At 38.1% G+C, this 20556-nt stretch overlaps 1 pseudogene; it reads left to right on the top strand.

The window, feature by feature from the left end:
* Positions 1-276: 276 nt before the first annotated feature.
* Positions 277-14676, top strand: LOC101275854 (serine/threonine-protein phosphatase 4 catalytic subunit-like; annotated as a pseudogene).
* The last annotated feature ends 5880 nt before the right edge of the window (positions 14677-20556 follow it).

Genomic DNA, 20556 nt, shown 5'->3' with positions numbered 1-20556 from the left:
TCCTAACATATAACCACTCTGTTCTAGGAATTATGTTAGCTGGAGTTAGAAAGATGAAAAGGAATACTCTAATATTAACTATACTTCCTGTGCCTCAGTTTCCTTATCTGTACAATGGAAATAACAATAATACCTATTTCAGAGTGGTTTTGTGAGGATTAAATGAGATAATACAGGCAAAGTGCATGGAACACATTAAGAGTTAGCACTAAATAAATAATAGCTGTAATTATTATTAATATTGTCTCAGTTCCTGCCTTTAACAAACCAACCAACATGGGTCAGGGAAGTGCAACAGCTGATAGAGCTTCCCAGATGGTGGTGGGTGAGTCACATCAAATCAAGAAAAGAAAAGCAGAATTGTATCAACTCCAAAAAATGTATCTTTTTAAAAAATTAAATATGTACACCAAAGATCTGCCTCTAAGAAACTAGTTTTAAAATACCTAATAATAAAAACCTAAAGTGTGTCTCTATTATTTAAATTCAAACCTCTTAAGCAAGGAGAGGAGTGGCTGTATCCAGTCTCTGTGGGGACAGTGGGTCTCAATGACAGTTCTTTCTAAGGTTGTGTTCCACATTACCTTTCTGTGACTGGAAAAATGTCACTTGATGCCATTTTCCTCAATCAGGTCAACTGCCAAACTGGTTAAAATAATTTCCTTACAGAAACCCAGATCTGCCTCTAACCTAAACTGTGCTCGGTGAGTACATCTTCACCTCTTCCTCTCCCTCTGCAGTCAAGGAAATAGCAGTTGATGGCTTAACTGCTGCTACCTGGCAGAAAAAGCATACACCTGTTGACAGATTGGCTCAAAACAAATTGAAAGGGAAACTTCAAAAGTATGACAAGATTCTTCTCCGGCCAGCGCCACCTCAGACAGGCTACTGGACGGAAGATCCAGAGCCCCAGTCTGATAAGATGGTGTTTCCAAGGAGTACAGGTGCAAGTCACCATTCTTTCTGACTGACATGTGGTCATCACCTACTCAGACGATGTTAGAACAGGAAAAACAGGAAATCCCGCAGATACCTGCCAGAAATCCTCTCACCAGGGCAAGAGTTCCAGTTTTTTAATAATGCCTGGATAACATATTTATAAAACATGTTGGAGATTTTCAACCTTGGCAAACGATATATGTTTATAAAATCATTCTTAAGTGTTCACGTATTATAAACAGGCAGGTCAGCTTAACAGGGATCGCCTGTGAAGTGTCTTTAACAAATATACAATTAAAGAATCAGGCTTGACAGCTTTGCTAGATGGAATTTTGTTGTAAATACCTTCAAATCCTATAGCTCAGGTTGTATGCTGAAGCTTCTTCTGACCTCAGGAGAATGACTGTATCCCCTGAGTCTAACCTCAAGCATTTATCTCATTCTGGTTTTTTTCTTGGTTTTCCTGAAGTCTAATTTGGCCAGCTCTACCTACATGTGTTCAGCTTTGCAGTGATTTATTTCATGTGCTCCTTCTTATTTCGATTTGGCATGTGTTCCTATCATTCCCATATGTCAACAGGTTACTTTGAATTCCACTGTCTTATGTAGTCCTCCAAGATGACCATGATTTTCATACCACGGGAAATGGTTAGAGGAAAATAACCTCTGTATTTGAATGAGCTAGTTAATTCCAAAATGCTCATTTCCCGTGGATTCTTAATTCCTGTACAAATGAAACTTGAGAAACCTCTGTCCTCATTTAGGCGCTACTGGAATCAACTCCCGCTTCTTAGGCAAACCTGCTTTCTTTTCTGTCCAACCCTAACTCTCCTCTGAAGTGTGATGATACTGAGTGCTTCATTAAACACCATCAGCCCAAAGTGGAAGCATATGCTACTCAGAAGCATTTATCACCAAATTATATAGATCCGCTTCTCGACCCAGTTCTCCTCTGTTTATGGATCCCAGAGCCAGCAGCACTCATTCATCTCCTTCTTATTAAATGCTACTGTTCATTCAACTGTTTGAACAAACGAAGGAATGCTTTGAAATGCCCCTTTAAGAAAATGATACGAAGTGAGAGAGTGGCATGGACATATATACACTACCAAATGTAAAATAGATAGCTGGTGGGAAGCAGCCACATAGCACAGGGAGATCAGCTCGGTGCTTTGTGACCACCTAGAGGGGTAGGATAGGGAGGGTGGGAGGGACAGAGACGCAAGAGGGAAGAGATATGGGGATATATGTGTAACTGATTCACTTTGTTATAAAGCAGAAACTAACACACCATTGTAAAGCAATTATACTCCAATAAAGTTGTTAAAAAAAAAAAAGAAAATGATATACTGTTATTTTTTTTAAAGACACATCATTTAAGGGGCTTCCCTGGTGGCGCAGTGGTTGACAGTCCGCCTACCGGTGCAGGGGACGCGGGTTCGTGCCCCGGTCCGGGAGGATCCCACATGCCGCGGAGGGGCTGGGCCCGTGAGCCATGGCTGCTGAGCCTGCGCGTCCGGAGCCTGTGGTCTGCAGCGGGAGAGGCCACAGCAGTGAGATGCCCGCGTACCGCAAACAAAACAAAACAAAACAAAAAAAACATCATTTAAATATGAAAATGTATTAATTTTGCCAAAAATTCCCTGGAGAAATGATGACTGATCTTCAAAAGACGTCGTTCTTACCAAAGACAGAAAGCTTGTGGGCGCTCAATCAATGATGCATTTGGCTGATACAAAGTACCAAGGCTGTGTCAACACAGAGAAAGAACATCTGGAGGAAAAGTGAGTAAGTCAAGCGTGATGTTTCAGTAGTTGACACTGAGTAATCACGTTTCCATAGAAATGTTTCTCTCTTAACTAAACATTTTGTTATCCTAGTATCTATATAGGTAAGTTTATACGTTTGGTATAAAGCACTTTCTAAATCCTTTAGTTTCCCCTAATAGGTTTCCTGACAAGGTGACATAATACTACTTCCATCTGACAGGTACAACCAATACCTATAGAGACAGCTACCTTTGATTGCCTCAGATTCAAGACCAGAGAGTTATATGGCTTTAGCCTGATTTGTCACTGTAGCATTTCAACTTAATTTCAGTTTTACAAACAATGGCTATTTTGTACAGGATTGTTTTGGTTGCCCCTTTTTTTTTTTTTTTTTTGCGGTATGCGGGCCTCTCACTGCTGTGGCCTCTCCCGTTGCGGAGCACAGGCTCCGGACGCGCAGGCTCAGCGGCCATGGCTCACGGGCCCAGCCGCTCCGCGGCATGTGGGATCTTCCCGGACCGGGGCTCGAACTCGTGTCCCCTGCATCGGCAGGCGGACCCTCAACCACTGCACCACCAGGGAAGCCCTGGTTGCCCCCTTCTTAAACAGGCATTTTGGCAGTATACTTTAGAACGAAGTCATTGTTTTCTGTGGCCAGGGAAGCTTTGCAATCATTTTGATTTTATCCTGTTAGGTTTTTAGTTCTTTGAAAACAGCAGACAAACACTGCGTTTGGGTTTTCTGTGTTGCTGGTGAGCAGTTACTGAAACGGACCTGCTTTTTAATGCAAACATTATGCATACTGCAGCCAGACAATGGAAAGTCTGCTTGCAACCTGAGCAGGGCTGGCTGCAATCTTTCCCAGTGGGTATCTATCATTTCAGGTGCTGCCGAGGAATTCGTTATAGAATTTTCATTTTTCAACTGTTTGTTCGAATCACATACCAAGTCAAATTTAATTAGTTATATTCATCCAGCAGATGGTACAGTATTCTATACTAAAATATAAATTCCTTTACTTAATTGAGTAATGCATTTCATATGATCTCTTTTACAAATTTCAAAACCAATTCTCTTCAAACAGGCCTGCACATTATTTGGATGCAAGCCCAAACAGGTTAAAATTGATTTAATGCTCTCCCCCCAACCCACCCCCCGGAAGAATATTATGTAAATGAAAGCAAGTCTGCACTGAGTATCTTATTTTAATGTCCCCTTCTACATAAATTACACTGGCATCTGGGAGAAAAGAGGTGGCATTAAACTTAAGTTATGTGGGAACGAGTTTCTTAAACTTCAAAGGCCAACGTGTCACAAAGATGGTCATATTGAAATGAATTCAACTTTTTTCACACTGGAAAAACCGAACATCCATGATCAGTTTGTTAAAACCAACTCTTTGATAATATTAAATAGATTCCTCATAGATACATGGATATTCCTTCCAGGATAGCCAGTTAACCTAAACATTAGAATTGAGACAGAAGGGCTATCTATCTCTATATGTTAGTTACATACTGTTATAGACATCTGTAGCACTCAAACACAGTTTTTGGACAACAAAGTGTGCAGTGGAAAACTGTATCCTTGGTAGATCTTGGATTGCTGCTTCTCTGACCACCCAAGACTCAAAAAGGATTTCATTTCTCCCCTAAACATTGTATCATTGCTTCTGGCATCTGCCTATTTTTTTCTTCTGGTGGAATTTGAAGCATGCTGAATTTTCCCAACCTGTGTCAACAACCTATTAAAGGGTACAAATTGATTCATTGAACGCTGGAAGTAAAAGAAGTTTTATCCATTTTTTATTCCATAGATGGCATATATTCTGCATATATACGGAATCAGCCAACTCCAGTGCCTATTATAGATGTTAGCAATTAATCATGACACGTGTGTCTTCTAAATCTTTGACCAAGCCCTCCAGTCATGAAGTGAATACTCTTGATATTTGCCACCTTCTTCTAGTCTGATTCTTTTATTATGCTGATAAGGAAATTAAGGCACAAAGACGTGTAATAGAATCTTTTTTAACTTAGTCACAGAGGTAACTAAAGTTCAGGTCAAGACTGATAAGTATCTCAATTCCTAGGCAGATATTTCTCCCACCACATTATGTTACCCCTTGAGTGAAAAAAATCTAGGGTATAGACTGAGGCAGAGGAAAAATAATTTTCCTTTACTCTTGTTACTGAACCAAACTTCCGTCTGCGCAGTAAAGCCAATCTTCAGACACAGGATTGTGGTGAAGGAAAGCACAGCATTTATTGTAAGGTGACAGACAAGGAGTCTGAGGCGGCTAATGCTCAAAAGACCCAAACTCCCTGATGGGTTTCAGGGAGGCATTTTTAAAGGCAAGGTGAGGAAGGGGAGTTGCAGGGTATGTGTTCAACTCGTGCACAATCCTCTGATTGGTTGATGGTGAGGTAACAGGGCAGTGTCACAGGGGTTAACTTTATCAATCCATCTGGGAAGACCCCACAGGGGAATAAATATAATGGAAGGCAACGGTTATTTTAGTAAGGTTTTTTTCATGCAGATTTATCTCTGTGTGACTCTGTCTCTGCTGATAAGTCAGTCTCCTCTTCCTGGGCACATTCCACAAAGGAAAATTTATGCCCTCATTTTAGGCAGAGCAGAGAACTCTTCGTGTGTGTGTTGATTCTCAGCTGCCTTCAGCTCAAAATAATCCTTATGCCCAAGTGGCATCTTTGGGGGTGGCATATCCTGGTCCCCTTCAAACTATCCAGAGTGAAGATATTACAACTGTGGGTAGCTAATTTGATGAAGGCACTAAGCAACTCCTCCAGGCAGTTTGCCAGCCACCATCCCCCATTTAATCTCTGGGTGTTCCTTCTAGGCCCTACCACTTGAAGTTTCTGTATTACAGCTTTACCAGTCTTCTTTAAATTATCCAATATTTTCAGCAGCTCTTTAATTTCTAGATAGAAGATATTCTACTTGTCTGAGCCTTAATGCAGATCTCTTATGGGTGCCATCAAGTTCAAGCAATTAAGTGGTTCCCTTATTTCCAGTTTACTGGATTAAACTGTACCGATAAATCTCTGAGAAACCCTAGTGAAGGGAAAGAGTGTATCTTTTGAATCCAGTTCTTGCTCTGCTAGCTACTATCAGCAAGACCTTAAAGACCTTTCATTATGGAAACCAGATTTCAATGCATGTAGGTCACCCAGGACAGAGTTGAAGCTCAATAAACAGTAGTTCTGATGATGATAAGGATGATGATGGCTGGTGGGAATATACTCCTCTGTTTTGTATAGTTTTCTTCAAAAGAATCTAGTTAATTCTCTACAGATTTCTTCCCTCCTGCTCCTTTATCCCCATCCTTCTCCCTTACACATACATCAGACACAGTCATACTTAAAGATCTACAATATTCATTTACTTGGAAAAGACAACAATATCCTGGCTTAGAGAGACTCCATTAACTTCATTACATGCTAAGATTTAACACTTAAAAATCTTAGACAAAAGTCAGATTAGATGTCTCTTCCTTCAGGCATTGGTCCCTAACGAGGTAGACCCACCAGCAACTGGTACTGAAAGGCTGTACTGATGTCTGTTGCCTATTGATTCATACCTCTTTCCTCTAGACTATAAACTCCTTTGGGGGAGAGTTAGGGTTTAGTTTAGTGTGTCTTGTATCATAGTAGGTAATTACTTCTGAAAAGATAAATGAATTAGTATTATCTGGGATGGAAAGTAGGGAAAAATAAGGAGGTCAATTTCCCAGTCCTTATGATTTAGGGATAATAAATATTTGGAAATTATCTGGACAAAGAGACAGAAGTTACTTAATTTACAGTGATTAAATTGAAGCTATTTAATTAACTTTTGCCTTTGAAACACAAATAGCTGATATAACAGGTTCACATTCAGATGCTGTTAAGCAGAAAGATTCATTTTCTTTTTCTTCTTCTTCTTCTTCTTTTTTAATGAGAAGCCAAAGCACTGAATGATTCATATTTCTAGGAAAATATTCCTATAGTCATTTTCATCTCTGAATATGCATTCACCTTTAAAAGTATGCTTTTAATAAAAAGGAAGACTCTGCATTTATTTTATGATGTTTCTTGGCGAATGATCTCCAGATTTTTTTTTTTATTATTAATTCTATCTGCAGGGCCCACTCTAAGCAAACACATGTCATACGGAAGCTGGTCTTTCCTTTTCTATAACAGGTTCTAATCAATCCCAGCAATAAGCAAAGGAGATATCATGATTGTGCTATGACTGAAGAGATACCAGGATGGGCTACAGTGAACTTCCTGACATACTGAACTGCTAACGGAAATTCTACCATTAGACCTTCATCCTTTGACAAGCCATTTATGTCCCTGTTACAATGCAAACAGCCTTGTCCTGGGAGGGAAATATTTATTATGTATTTCTTAGCAAACAACGTTTTGATTGAGGGAAAGTTAAAAAAGCGTGCCACAGAGTGAAAGAGGATATTTCCTATATATTCAATAAATGGCTCATATGTAGAATGAATACATATCCTAAAAATGATTAAGAAAACAGTAGATTACCCAACAGAAAAACAGACGAATGACTTGGATAGACATTTATACTGCAGGCTGCTCTCGTCATGCCCATCACAGCTTAGTAGGAAACCCTCAAAAGGATTAAACTTGTTTCTGAGTTCCAGAAAAAAAAAAATTAGAGAAATGCAAAAATATCCAGCACTTAACAAGTTAAAATTCACACTACCTAGCATTCAATAATAATAATAAAAAGAAAACATTACCAAGTGTGCAAAGAAGCAGAAAAATATCCGAAATGCAGAGAAAATTAGTCAATAGAAACAGACCCCCAAATTACTCAGATGATAGAGTTAGTAAAAACCAATATTAAAACTACTTTTATAACTATATTTCATGGTTATGAAGGTAGAAAAAGACATGAGTATGTTAATGAGAGATATGGAAGATAAAATAAAAATGAACAAAATAGAAATTATAAAATTCTAAACAGAAAAAATTTCAGGGAACAAAAATAAACCAGATGGAATAAACAGGAAATTAGATGTTGCAGAAGAAAGAGAAAACATGAAGATGTAGCAATAAACTGTGCAATATTAAACACAGAAAGAAATAAGAAAAAAAAAAACATCATCATCAGTGAGCTATGGGGCAACTTCAGACAGCTTAACATATGTGTAATCAGAGTCCCTGAGGGAGAAGAGAGAGAGGGAAGCCAGAAAAAATATTTGATGAAATGGTGGCCAAAATTTCTCAAATTAAATAAAAATAATGAACCCACAGTTCATGAAGTACAACAAAGTCCACCACAAGAAATATGAAGAAATAGAACCAAGACACATCAAATGACTTAAAACCAGAGACAAACAGAAAAATCTTAGAAGCAGCTAAAGGAGAAAAAAGAAACATGTACATGGGAACAAAGATATCAGTGGTCGTTCTGGGGGAAGGGGAGAAAAGGAGGGACAGGATGGAGCAGGTACAAAGAAGTATGAGGAAACTTTTAGGGGTGATGGATATGTTAATTACCTTGATCACAATGATGGTTTCACAGGCATATACATTTATCAAAATGTATCAAAATATATATTTTAAATATGTGCAGCTTATTGTATGTCAATCATACCTTAATAAAGTTGTTTATAACTTCATAATGATATACTGCTATGGCCACAAAAATAGATAAAATCAAAAAGCAGGCAGTACCAAGTATTAGCAAACGTGAAATTTCCACACACAGTTATGAGAGGATAATGCGATAAACAACTTTAGAAAATTCTTTGACAATGTCTCCTAAAGCTGAACTTGTACACGATGCACCAGCAGTTATACTCTTAAGTTTGTAGACAGGAGAAATACCTGCATGTTTACCAAATTATATGCACAAGTAAAATTGCTAGTAATAACCCGCCCTGGAAAATCTCAAAGTCCAACAAGATTAGAGTGAAGTATGGTATATTCATAATATAGAAAACTGTAAAAAAGAAGGAAAAACTGCTAAACAACCACGTGGATGAATCTCAGAGGCATAATGTTTAGCAGTCCCAAGGAGTATATATCACATGATCCCAACCATATAAAGTTCAAAATAGGCAAAACTAATTAGGTATTAGAAGTCATGATGCACAGGACTTCCCTGGTGGTCCAGTGGCAAAGAATCCACCTTCCAATGCAGGGGACCTGGGTTTGATCCCTGGTCGGGGAAAAGATTCCACATGCCTCAGGGCAACTAAGCCTCTGCGTCACAACTACCGAACTCGAGTGCCTCAACGAGAGAGCCCATGTGCTGCAAACTACAGAGCCCACACACTCTGGAGCCCAAGTGCCACAACTAGAGAAGAGAAAATCCACAGGCCACAACTAGAGAGAAGCCAGTGCGTCACAATGAAGACCTGATGCAATCAAAAAATAAATAAATAAAATAAATAAATATTAAGAAAAAAAGAAGTCATGTTGTGGGTTCCCTTGATGGGAGGAAGTGACCGGGAGGGGACATTAGGGGGCAGTTGTGGTGCTAATAATGTTATATTTTTTTATCTGGATGCTGGTAACTCACGTGTTTGTTTGTAAACATTCTTCAAGTTGTACATTTTGCATGTTTCTCTGTATATATATCATAGTTCAAAATATATATACTTTCATAAATATAGTTTGGGGTAAAAGAAACAATGATATATGCATAAATGTAAATATATATAAATATACAACATTGTTTATGTGAATGAAAATACATGCATACAAAAAAGTAATATACATTTATAAAAGAGCCCCAATACATTAAACATTTAAAAATTTTTGTCTATGGTGGGGAGATGAAAGAGAGTGGGGAATGGAGATAAAAAGGGATGGAAGGAAGGAAGGAAGGATAGAAGAAAGGGATTTAACCATGGTTTGTCTCCTTATGAAAAATAATTGCTTATATTTATAAAATGCACTGCTGAGTATGAAGTCATATGTGCCAGCCATTCTTAGTTTTTTGGGCTCAAGTCTGTCTTTACCTAAACCTCTATGCCTGCTACACTCCTGTCATCCAAGCTTTTTACTAACATCCTCCCTATTAACAATAACAAAAAAAGTCAACATTAATTAATTATTTGGTGGTAAATTAGATAATAGGTATAGTTTCCAACACACTTTAAAGGAATCCTCCAACTAAGATGGCAGTATCCCTAGAATTTCCATATATTTAATTATATCACTTGTGCTCAAAACCCATGCAGTCATACCCATCTTTAATAAAATGCTGGAGCTACCACAAGCCTCTCAACTTAGTATTTCTTTTAATAGGCAGCCCACTAATTAGGAAAACCTAAAGAGAATTTCAAATTGCTGAAGAAAGTTTAACTGTGAGCCACTTAAAATCTATAAAATATACAATGAGAAAAAGGGCTCATAAATTCTAAATCTAAATGGAAATTTCCAAATGAGGAGAATGGAAATATTTATAGCCCCCTACATCTCTAAAATATTCTTAAATGTTCAGACGTGGAAGATTTAGTTGTAATTTCTACTTTGTTCTCTCCTTTCCCTACGATTCAGCTTCAGGAATGAATGGATAAAGGAGATGTAAGATTTCAGCCATGACAGAGAAGGAAATCCTGCCATGTAAGACAACTTGGATGGACCTTGAGGGCATTATGCTAAGTGAAACAAGTCAGACAGACAAAGACAAATACTGTATTATCTCAAATTGTGGAATATAAAAATGTGAACTCATAGAAACAAGTGTAGAAAGGTGGTTATCAAGGGTTAGGGGATGGGGGGGCAGGGGGGATGGTGAGATGTTGGTCACATGGTACAAACTTCCAGTTATAAGATGCATAAGTCCTGGGGATCTAATGTTCAGCATGGTGACTATAATTAACAACATTATATTATATGTTTAAGAGAATAGATCTTAAATATTCTCACCAAAAAAAGATATGATAATTATGTGGCATGATGGAGGTGTCAGAGCTAACGCTATGGTGGGAATCATTTTATAATATATAAGTGTATCAAATCAACACATTGTATACCCTAAACTTATACAATGTTGTATGTCAATTATATATCCATAAAGCTGGAAAAAATTAGGAAAACCTAGATACAAATAGATAATATGTGATACATGTATATGATGGCAGATTATACAGCCCTTAAAAAGATTAAACTGTAAAAAATAAAATATTATGGATTATCAACTAGAACAGTGAACAGGAAGCTAGAGTCAAATAATGATAGAAATTTTTGCTACATAGAAATTCAGCTGTTAATTTTTTTATTATGAGCGTCCTATTAGAGTAAAAATGCTTACAAGAAGAAACTATTATATCAAAGTTTGAAACAAGTGAGGGCAGGCTGATACACTCTGACAGAATCAGATTACGTATTACAATATCTTTAATCCCCTAAGGAAAGACAAGAAGTAATTTTAAAGTGTTTGTGCAGAGTTCAATGGGAAATTTAACTCTCTAGTAATAGATTTTTATAATGGAAAAAACATTTTATTAAACTACTTGCAGTGTTTACTGCCAGGCATATAATATATGTTTAATAGTATAAAATCAGCTTAAATTTGGATAATACAGCACTCCAGTATGTAGAAAATATAGATGCTTCTGCCTTTGAATCTAATCCCCCTGTATAGATATCTGCCATCTACTCAGGCTTTAGATGTCAAGTGTAACTATTTCAAATTTGTTAAAATGAAAGTTTACCTAGTGGTGAAGGAGATAATTTTGTCACTTTTCTTCCTTGTCACTGATAATTAAAAGCTAAACTTCTTGCAAAATGATACTTTAAAAATGACTTCCTTACCCCCACACTTATTAATTCATCTCAGGACAATTCATAATTTTATATGAGCTCCAAACCCTAGCTGTTACAGATGTAATAACAGCATAAAAACCTATGCTTTAAGCAGTGTTTAGCAAAGCACAATTGTTCTCTCTTTGGCATTTGCTCCTTACCTTATACATCTCCTAATCCTTGGTGTGCACATTGAAAATGTCACCATGAAACCAATCATGTTTTCACATTTGAACCAGACAAATCTTGTTTATTTGCCTGAATCTCACATCTTCAGGAAATTCCAAACTTCAGAAAGTTCCTTAGATTTGTATTGTGTCTAGAAAAATAAGACAAAAACACATAAACTCATCCTCGTAGAAACAACTTTCTATTAGAAAGTTAGAATATTTTCTGGTAGTCTGGCAAGAATCCTTTAAAGTAAACATACTTTCCCCACATATTGCAAAAAATTATTAGACTTTGGTTAGGTTGTTCTTTTGTTGGAGTGTGATAACATATCAAGGAATTAAGGTCTCTGAAGGCAGAGCAATAAGAAAACTCATTAGTAAAGAAAGATCAATACATACTGACACTCTCCTATGAGGATGTTATGAGAATGAAGATGGAAAAACAAATTTAGGATCTAACCATCAATCTCCTTCATCACTGCACATTCAGATCTAGCCAAGATGACAAGCAAAGGGCTGTGTTCATCTTCTCTTACTTCTGATGTTATGAGCATAGTTCACTTTTATGCTGCAATGTAGAGTTGAGTGCTAATTTATTCCCTCTCTAAAGAACCTAATTTACATCATGATTATTTGTTATGCTCTAAAGATAGATAATTGTTCTCACCTTTTCCCTCCCTTAACTCAGCTTTTTAACACCTTTTCTAGAGTCTGCATATAGATTTTGTCATTGAAAAAAAATACTCTTTCAGGAAATTGTCTATATAATTTGCAAGTTAAGGTACATAAAACATGTGTTACTATTAGAATTTATAGAATTATTTTGCCCATATTTGACTGGCATAAATTTTGCCAACATTTATTGACATTGAGTGTAGACCATCCCAGAAAAATGGCAGTGCCTCCTTGGGTCCAGGGGATTGCAGATGATAGATGCCTGCACATGCACACATACACCCTGTTGAAAAAGTTAATCACAATTGTATAAAATTACTTTCCAGAATCAATTTCAAATCTCTGAGATTTTTAATTACCTATTAAACCCTCTTCCTTGCAAACTAGTAATTAGGAAAAGAAGAATGTATATACAATGTGTCATACTTTCTATTTTTAAGATTCATTGAAAAACATGGCCAAACTCATTAATTTAAATGAAAGGAAAATTTCCATGCCATTGTTTATTTTCAAAAGAATTCAAAGCCTTCAGTTAAATTCAAAAGACAATACAAAATGAAGTTTCACCAATTACATTCACATTTTTACTATAATTTTACTACCTTATTACCCACTTAGGATCATCTACGTGCTTTTTGTTTTCTTGTTACTTACATGAAGCCATTTATCATGGAATATAGTTCTCCACAGTATTTGCTTTGAGACAAGGCATTACATGTGTTCCTGAGATTTAATAGCAGTAGTTTCCACATGTTTTGGGTGCATTATATTGTAAAGTTAAGAGCATAAGTTCTGAAGTAAAAATGTCAGAGTTTGAATCTTGGCTCCAATACTTATTGGCTATATAGATTTGGGGCAATATCTCTGGGCTTCCATTTCCTTATTTATAAACTGGATAAAATACTATCTAGATCAAGGTATTTTTTAAGAGGATTAAATGAGTGCATTCGTGTAAAACAAATAGAAAAATACTTAGCATATAGTAAGTTCTCAGTAAATGTTAGTTATATTTTTATCATTTATATATAACATTACATTTTTATTAAATATAATTTTCCTATGTAGGTAGGCATTCCTATGTAGGTAAACAGTTTTTAGAGAGTTAACTTTTCATTGGGGGGAATATCTTGAACAAGAGGTGCAATGTAGGACAGTGAATGTGAACTAATAACAGAACAAAAAAAGAAAAAAGAAATCGCCAAAAAAATTCTGAAGAAGAAATGAATGGAAATCAAGAGAAATGGGGAAGACTACAGATAAGAAGGGAGAAAAGCTACAAAAAAGATCCAGGATGAAAGACTGAGTAGCAGAGCAAAGGGCCAAAGCAGAGGGAAGGAGGAAGGCAGGGACCCTGAGAGCTGGAGCCAGAGTGGGAGGGGTGCAGACCTGTGTGCACCACAGCTCACACTGACCTGTGGGGTGGGGAGGGGTGGACCACAGCAAAGGTCTGCCGCCTGAACCAGCAGATCCAGCAGCTGTCATGCTGCAAGATCATCAAGGGGAGAGAAGTCAAGGCCCTGTGCACTAAGGCTGGAGAGCAAAGTGCAGAACCTGGACTTGCAAGTCACAGCACATGGCTGCAGCCAGGGACAATTCTATGACCTCAGGGAGCTGTTCAGAGAGGGTGGCCACATCCCTGAGGCCAACTACTTCTTCATGGGAGACTACATGGATCATAGTTTCTATGGCACTGATACAATCCTGCTGCTGGCATTTAAGGTTGGCCATCCTGACGGTATCACCCTGATCCCAGACAACCATGTAGCCTCCAGATTGCCCAGGTCTATGGCTTCTCTGCTGAGTGCCGGTGCAATGTGGCTCTGTCACCATGTAGCACTACTGCTCCGAGATCTTTGACTACCTCAGCCTGTTGGCCGTCGCTGATCACAAGATCTTTTGTGTGCACAGGGCCTCTCCACCTCCATCTAGGCCCTGGACTAGATGCAGATGATTGACCAAAAGCAAGACGTGCCCCTTGATGGACTGTGTGTGACCTGCTCTGGTCCGACCCTCAAGACACAACAGGATGGTGTGGGAGCCCTGTGGGACCGGCTACCTATTTTGCAGTGATGTGGTGACCCAGTTCCATTCAACCAAGGACACTGACATGATCCGGGCCCACCACCTGGTGACAGGTTATGAATGGCACTTCAGTGAAACTGTGCTCACTGTTCAGTTGTCACCCAACTACTGCTACAACTGTGGGAATGTGGCAGCTATCCTGGAGCTGTATAAGCATCTTCAGGAAGATTTCAGTATATTTGAGGCTACTCCTGAGGGACATGGGGCATCCCCTTCAAGAAGCCAGTGGCTGAATACTTCCTGTGAGCCTTTGGGCCCCTGCCCCTTCCAGGTCCTCTGGCCCTCAGACCACTATTGGATCTGCCCTCTTCTCCAGATGGAGGCTGTGTATAGTGCTCCTTTCAAGAGAGCACTTCAAGGGTGAGGATTTTCTCTGGATGGCCTCAGAGCCTCAGCTCCAGGCTCCTTCTCTCCTTTCTCCCCACTGGAACCATGAAGTTTCCAATAACGTTTTTGTTTTTCTTTTTTTCCTTTTTTGTTTGTTTTGAGATCAAAATTTTGAGAAAAAGATGTTGATTGATTAAATTAAAAACAGACAATTTAAAGGAAAATATTAGGTAAATAATAGCTCAGGAGTTATTTAGATACAGAAAATCATAAAAATGTGGCTTTAATGATTACAGTTTAGAAAGCACCCTTCTATTCCACGCTTCTTTCTGATCAGGGTCTCTGCTTTAAGTTTCCCTAGCATATAATTTATTCTAGAGTTATTTCTGGTAACCTATGTTATTATATGTCAATCAGTCTATCAGATGGGTTTATTTACTATTTATGTCACATTAGGGATAAATATTTCAATTATCAACCTCATGATAAACCCTGGTAAGAAGGGGTGCCTGTTAAGGAGAGATGAAATAAGAGGATCTATACAGTGCTTACATCTACTTACTCGTCTCATCTTTGCAGCTCATGAAAATGTGTGTGCAATTAAAGAATGAATGATCTTACTTTTGGTACATGTGTAATGCTTGAGTATACAGTTTTATAGATGACTCTGCTTATATGGTGCAGTGTTGAAGTATTTCAGAGCCCCTTCATGGGCAACAAGTTAGTCTCCAACTGCCTTTTTTTTGTTTGTTTGTTTTTTTGCGGTACGCGGGCCTCTCACTGCCGTGGCCTCCCGTTGCGGAGCACAGGCTCCGGACGCACAGGCTCAGCGGCCACGGCTCACGGGCCCAGCCGCTCCGCGGCACGCGGGATCCTCCCGGACCGGGGCACGAACCCGCATCCCCCGCATCGGCAGGCGGACTCTCAACCACTGCGCCACCAGGGAAGCCCCCAACCGCTTATTTTTAAAATCACAAGTGTAACATCAAGATTCTTCTTAAGGTAACTTCAGTACTCAAATCCAATATTCTTATCCACCTGCATCCTTTCTCACAAATCAGGCTTTGTGATTGCAACAATGCCGTTTAACTCAAGTGCATTTTGTTGGGGGAATCAATGAAATTCTGCTCTGGAGCATACACCGTGGCATACTGGAATTCAGTTTCTGACCTAATTAAACTCTGAAGCTGGGGGCTGAAGTTTGCACTGTTTTACTGTGATGTTCACTAGTTTGCAGACCTTTGAGATCTATGCTAGGGAATAATTGCATAAAAAACAAGAGAAAGAACACTCTTGCACTGCTGGTGGGAATGTGAATTGGTTCAGCCACTATGGAGAACAGTATGGAGGTTCCTTAAAAAACTACAAATAGAACTACCATATGACCCAGCAATCCCACTACTGGGCATATACCCTGAGAAAACCAAAATTCAAAAAGAGTCATGTACCAAAATGTTCATTGCAGCTCTATTTACAATAGCCCGGAGATGGAAACAACCTAAGTGCCCGTCATCGGATGAATGGATAAAGAAGATGTGGCACATATATACAATGGAATATTACTCAGCCATAAAAAGAAACGAAATTGAGCTATTTGTGATGAGGTGGATAGACCTAGAGTCTGTCATACAGAGTGAAGTAAGTCAGAAAGAAAAAGACAAATACCGTATGCTAACACATATATATGGAATTTAAGAAAAAAATGTCATGAAGAACCTAGGGGTAAAGCAGGAATAAAGACGCAGACCTCTTAGAGAACGGACTTGAGGTTATGGGGAGGGGGAAGGGTGAGCTGTGACAGGGCGAGAGAGAGTCATGGGCATATACACACTAACAAAGGCAGTAAGGTAGATAGCTAGTGGGAAGCAGCCACATGGCACAGGGATATTGGCTCGGTGCTTTGTGACAGCCTGGAGGGGTGGGATAGGGAGCGTGGGAGGGAGGGAGACGCAACAGGGAAGACATATGGGAACATATGTTTATGTATGACTGATTCACTTTGTTATAAAGCAGAAACTAACACACCATTGTAAAGCAATTATACCCCAATAAAGATGTTTTAAAAAAAAAAAACAAGAGAAAGACCATATCCTCACCAAAAAAGAGTTTACAAAGGCTGGCAGGGTGACATGTATATAAATGTTGTAGAAATCGTGTGTACATAGAGAATCCTACGCTTAGGTTCTGGATTCAAGAGGGAAACTCTATTACTCTACACAAATATAAAGACAATTCTGAGAAAGGACAGCCAGCATAAACCAAAGGAAAGAACAAGAGCCTTGGAATAACACAACCCTAGGCTCACATCTTAACTGGAATTTTAATTTTTCCTAGAATCCTTGTTTTTTCTTCTTTTACAACAAGCACTTGATAGAGATAAACTATTACATCTCTGCTTACCCAGAGTGCTGTATGGCATTTCCTCTACTCTCTTATTAGGGCCGGGACAGCTCTGTAAGGCTCTAGGGTTTCTGGAAGGGATTCAGTTCCAACTTCTGCCTCCACATGTTAGAAGAGCCATTTCCTACACCCTTTTGGATGTTAAAACTCTAGTGCCCAAGATGTAGAGGAGGTCCCAACTCTCCTGGAAGCAGCTAAAATGTAAATGTCCTTATCGTTTTGACTCAGATGTTTTTTTCACTTGGTTTCTTCCTTTTGAATTAACCCGTGTAATTTAAATGTTTTTCATTTAAATATTTAATTCTACTGTATTTTTTTAAAGTGTTGCAGTAAAAAGCAGAGCATCTGATTAGCTTAGTTTGCCATACTGACAAGCATCTCTGTAAGAGATAGTTTGAGGTCTCTATATTTATAGGTGTATACCTCTGCTTTTAGAATGTTACTGCTGTCTTGTGGTAAGCCTGAAATATACAGTTTCATAGTGAATGTGTGTAATAAATTGGAATCTGTCTGGTTTGAAGTGAATGAACCCATTGCTAGGAAAAGAAATTAAGACAGTGTTTAGACCCAATTGTTTTTAACGTCACTAAATAATATTGCCTGTACAGAGAGTCCCTGATTCATGATGCTTTGGCTTAATGATTTTTTTTAACTCTACCGTGGTGTGAAAGTGATACACATTCAGTAGAAACCATACTTTGAATTTTGGATTTTGATTTTTTTTCCTGCACTAGCAGTATGCAGTACGATCCTTTCTTGTGATGCTGGGCAGGGCAGCAGCTGCAGCTTCCAGTTAGCCCCGCAATCACAAGGGTAAACAACTGATCCACTCACAAAAATCCTGTACCCACAGAACCATTTTGTTTTTCACTTTCAGTATAGCATTCAATAAATTACTTGAGATAATCAACACTTTATTATGACATAGGCTTTGTGTTAGGTGATTTTGCCCAACAGTAGGCTAATTTAATTCTGAGCATGTTTGAGGTAGGCTAGGCTAACCTACGATGTTCAGTAGATTTAGGTGTATAACTTTTTTTGACTTATGATGTTTTCAGCTTATGATATTTTCAACTAACAATGGGCATAAAAGGATGTAACCTTATCATAAATCGAGGGAGATTTGCATTGCATTGATCAATGAGCCTAAGAAACTTACTATAGAATATTAATAAGGAAATATGTGCTCCTTAAACTAAATATTGTCTGGTACAATAAATGAAAATTTTGAGGGTGAACATGAAGATGAAGGATTTTTTAAAAGCTTCATAAATAATCCAATTTTTGGAAAAAATTATTTTGTGATGGAAACACAGATTGGGAAATGCAAAATTAAAAATATATATTTCCAATGATTTTGAAATTAAGTTTGTTGCTACAGCATATAATCTATTATTTTCTGGAAAATATTATTATTTTCTGGAAAAGTATTATTTTCTGGGAAATTCCTTTCAACACCATAGAAATAACGAATTAGTCATTCTCTAAATAGACCATAGCATTTTTTCTGGTTGTATTTTTCTTGATATTTGTCTGAATTGATTCACTTTTATCTGTGTTTAATCCACATCAGTAACATCTGTTTGAAAATGGGAAGACAATCACTTCTGTTTATAATATCCCAAACACTAGTGAGCTGAATTTATGAACAAATTGATTAACCATTTTGGCATTCATGGGACTACCTACTTCAGTATGTTGTATTAACTACCTTTGAAGCTCAGCTTTAATATTGTTAGTAACAATAGAGTTTAATGAAATCTTTGCATCCTATTTTTAACTCAAACTTCACAAATTATAGAAGCTCTTTTTTGCATAACAATTGGGGTTGTAATGACCTGATTGTCTAAATCATATCACAGGTTAGAGAAGGAGCTTTGCACATTCTTCACAAACTTGTGACACCATATAATGTGTAACTATACAATTATCCTGTGAATTTAGAATGTGTAGAAGATTGCTGAAGCTCTCAAATATATGCTGATTTCTCTCTGTTCCAGGTTAGTTGTATGTATTGATCAAATAATTAAAAATATTTTCAAATATCCACATTTAACATGCCACAACTAAAGATTCCACGTGCCACAATGAAGATCAAAGATCCTGCGTGCTGCAACTAAGACCCAGTGCACCAAATAAATAAATAAATATTTTAAAAAGGAAATTATTTTTTTAAAAAACTTGACTTCAGGGGCTTCACTGGTGGCACAGTGGTTGAAAGTCCGCCTGCCAATGCAGGGGACACGGGTTCGAGCCCTGGTCTGGGAGAATCCCGCATGCTGCGGAGCAGCTGGGCCCGTGGGCCATGGCCGCTGAGCCTGCGCGTCCGGAGCCTGTGCTCTGCAACAAGAGAGGCCACAGCAGTGAGAGGCCCGGGCAACGCGATGAAGAGTGGCCCCCGCTCGCCGCAACTGGAGAAAGCGCTCGCACAGAAACGAAGACCCAACACAGCCAAACATAAATAAATAAATTAAAAAAAAAAAAAAAACTTGACTTCAGGGTAATACATATCATTTAAATGTAATACACGAATTGTGACTTGCATGGTTATGGTTGGTTTTTCTAGTAATGGCAGTTGGTTGTACTAATGCCACCACATTCCTTGCTGTATTTGTGACCAATGGCGTGCATTTGTAAGGCAGAGTTGTCCTAGTTAGTAGATATGGAAGTGTTTGCTTCTTGAGATACTAACTAGCTCTTAAGGCAATTTTAACCTGCTGTGTGTATTTGTTTGCCAAAAGAGTACTCTAAAATTCACCTTATTCACCAATTGAATCAGTGAGCACATAAATCCCCATACCTTATTAACTATGGAAGATGGAGGTTAAAATTGCTCTGTTTTCAGTGTCTGCATGTACCCAGTGCAGGCATAGAAATGTATTGGAAACATAACCCAGAAATTTATATTCTCAGTTTTGTCATTGATAGTTATACCTCGTTCCATTTTATTTGAATTTGTGCTTGTATAAAATGGGAATCTGGTTTAGAATGTGGAATAAGGTCATCTAAATGTTAATATTCTGGCTGCCTTGTCCCCATTTTTACTTGGGAACCATAGGAGTTCATGGATGGGGCTGATAAGATTAGATTAAGATAAATAAGATTAAGAATTGTTTTTTGCATAGCTTGGCTGAATTTTTGCTAGAGTTTTGTGGTAAACTATATGCTACATGAGTAATTTCTAAGCTCCTTTTCCAAAAATGAGAAAAGAATGCAGTTTTAACTTAATATCAGAAGAATTTTCCAATCTTGGATGCCTCATGAGGTTTGGCAACATCAGATTGGCATAACATTTTCCAAAGTGAATTTCAAAGGATTAGAGTTTTCTTTTCCTGATTCTTATCCCTCAGTAGATGATTTTTTTTCAGAAGACATTGTTGACAAAACCGTGGTAGACCA

The sequence above is a fragment of the Orcinus orca genome, chromosome 11 (genome assembly GCF_937001465.1).
Source record: "Orcinus orca chromosome 11, mOrcOrc1.1, whole genome shotgun sequence".
NCBI lineage: Eukaryota > Metazoa > Chordata > Mammalia > Artiodactyla > Delphinidae > Orcinus > Orcinus orca.
The sequence above is the reverse complement of the archived record's forward strand: the minus strand, read 5'-3'. Positions and strand labels throughout refer to the sequence as shown.